Below are 3,198 nucleotides of genomic sequence, written 5' to 3'. Positions count from 1 at the left end.
TTTCACTGGCTAATTTTTATTCTGTCTTCTGATGGTATTGTTCTTTGGCAATGTAAAAAGTAGGTATATGTAAATGTGATTTGATAATGGCTTAATGCATATTTTAAAATGTGGACCTACGTTACAAGTCTTATTTAGACCTGCAGTTAATCACAGTGTTGTTACATGCATGACAACTTCATGGTTGTTTTAATTTTGCTCTATTAGAGAACTTCTACAGTTAGTGTTTATATATGACTCTCAGATATAATCACTGACAGATGCCAGGAGCTCAGAGTAGACCTGATAAATGCACGTCTGTTCTCATTCTTCTGGTACGCTGCATTTTCTCTGTGGTTTTGCGAGACTCACAGACAGTGAGTTATGCTTTAAATATTCACGAATGCAGCAACTAAGAATGTGGGCCTTATGCATATTGAAGGTTTTTTCTCCTTCACCAATTTTGGCATTAAGCAGGAATTTAAAAGCAGACACAGATATACTAACCTATACTGATAGAAATGCACATGTATTGGAGTGTTTGCCAGTATAGCTGTGTCAATAAAATCTGTTTAAAAAAAAATCACAACTGTACATGAAAGTAGGCTGGAAAACTTCCAAGTGCAACTAAAGTCTACTTCAGAAGTTTTTGAATTTCCTCAAAAAAGCAATATAATACTTAAGAGTAACATTTCCTCTAGAACCATTTTGCATACCAATGGCTTGTTTCTGTTCAAGTGAGGTTTTGCCAGGCTTTTAGTACCGTTTTCCGTGGCTTTCCCCAAAAATTAAGCTAGACCCTCTTACAAAAGAGGAAGTATTGCAGGTTTCAATTGTCTATTTTTTAACACTTGCTCCTGCTGGGTGTGTCTAAAAGAAATCTTTTTCATTATCTTTATTTCCTTGGGTTTTGTATTCTGTACTCAGACTGCTGCTGTTGTGGGCTACATCTCGCGGTAATCCCTGCAATATTTCAGTTCTTATAGAAAGGAATGTAGGATGCTGTGGGATCTTAGCTCAAAAGGGAGCCAGGTTGGATGGCTTTTTCCCTTCTTTTTTTGTCCTCTGGTCGCCATCCTACCCTACACCTTAACACAAACAGCAGCATTAGCTCAGGGCAAAACCCTCTTGCAGAGCACTGGGCTGAATCTGACTGCCAAGATTTCTTCCAGTAGAATTGTAACTATTACATTTGTCTCATCTTCAGAGTTTATTTGGGTTTTTAAAGAAATGCACCTGAATGGTCAAAATGGGTATGCAGGCTGCTTTATCTTGCTTATATCACTCAGGAACTCTGATTTGCAGCCAAACCAGAGAACTCCAGCAAGGGAGCTCAGCCAGCTCCACTGATGAAAGCGCTCTGGGAGCTCTCTGCTGCTCCTTGTTCAAAAATAAGCATTGCAAATGAACTGTGAACTTCTCCCAGCCAACCCTATTGCCTCACATTTGGCACATTCACATGACTTTATCACCTTGCTTATATAGAGAATGACAAATAACCATCTCGTCAAGTTAAACTGTCAGTTGGCTTGGATCACCAGAGAATGTTTGAAGGGTTTTTTAACAGACTGCATTGTAAATCCATTCTTTACCCATTAATCCATCATATTTTTTTCCAAAAATGAAGTTCTTGATGGAGGGTAAAAGCTTTGCTAGATTTGTGTCAATAAGATATCACAAACAGAAGGTTCGTGTCCTGCAAGCATTCATTTCCCCATTCTTTCTTGTAAAAGCAGTTTTTTCCCCTAACTTCTTTTTGGACAAATCACAAGTAGGAATCCAGCGTTTTGGATAGAACAGATGGAGTCCATCATAACTGCAGATGTGGCAGTAAGAGGAAAGAAATGGGATTAAAAATAAGTATTTGAGCAGGTTTACACTTTTGGATCACTTCTTTATCTCTATCTTAGCTGTAAGGAAGTGTTCAGGTATAAAACCATTTCTGAACTGTAGCTTGAACACAAGTTTATGTAGTGAGACTTGGCTGGGTGTAATGTGTCACTGCCTGACATAGTGGTTAAAACTCAGCTGATTTCAGATGACTGCTCTCATTTTAGTGTCACAATATCTATGCAGAAATATACAGCTCAGTAGCTTAAGAAATTCCTTGCACATTGACAAATGTATAGCTCTAAGTGATCAGAGAAATCAGTGACAGCTGTACTGTGAGTCCTGGTTTTGCAAATAACTAGACATCCACAGAACTTACAACATGAGCAGTTATGATTTGTATTGAGACTATTCATATTAAAATTAAGCATGTGTTTAAAAGCTTGCAGGGTTACTACCAGTATTGCATAGAGATAATATATTTAGATATATTGTTGTCACTCACTAGTCAGACTTCTACTCATCAGTTGTTCTAGGCTGCAGATAATGACTCTGTAAAAGAATCAGTATAGGATAATTTTTTTTTAACATTGACCCAAATTAGTTTATTAGAGATGGAAACTGACACTTTAATATATTTTGTTTTAAATATACTGTTTCTGTTGAATGCTGAGTAGAACAGGTATGAACAGAGCTATAAATGCATAATTTCAATGTAAGGTGTTACTAATTGCTCATAGTGAATTAATTTTTAAGTCACTCTTATGCAGTGAACTATAGTTTCAGACAGGAAATATTGTGAGGACAAAGAAATTTAAATTCATTTAATGCTTAATGCATTTAAGCTAAGCCTAAATTAATTTAATTTTAAAGGAATTTGCCTTTAGTCATGAGAATTTGTTTAGACCCCGTCAGTTCTATGTAGTTACATCCACTGGATCACTTTGCATATAGTGACATTTAAGAAAAGAGATGGTAATTGTGATACAGAGAAGTGCCTGCTGTGTAGATGCTATATCTACTTTCTTTTTTGAAAAGGTGTCTTTAGTGTAGTCTAAGAGCTGGTGGACAGCCTGTGCCCTGTGATCAGAGCCTGGGACATAGATTGAGTGGAAAAACAGGTAGCACATGAATCTGGCTGGTTCGCTTTTACCGTCTTCATCCCTTCAGAGGGGCTCTATCACATGCCATTTTCTTCTCCATATAGATGTCTATATGTTTTTGCCCTGTTGGGTGTCAGCTGTGGTGGCTGGAGCGTTTTGTGTCCTACTTGTCCCCTGGGTCTCGTGGTTGCACTTCCACATATATTCCAGCCCCTATCCTAAGCTGCTGTGTAGGTTTGCGTGACCTCTCCATTAAAGCGTACACACAGTTGCTCATTCACTTGGA

Source organism: Caloenas nicobarica, chromosome 8, assembly GCF_036013445.1.
Source record: "Caloenas nicobarica isolate bCalNic1 chromosome 8, bCalNic1.hap1, whole genome shotgun sequence".
NCBI lineage: Eukaryota > Metazoa > Chordata > Aves > Columbiformes > Columbidae > Caloenas > Caloenas nicobarica.
The sequence above is the reverse complement of the archived record's forward strand: the minus strand, read 5'-3'. Positions refer to the sequence as shown.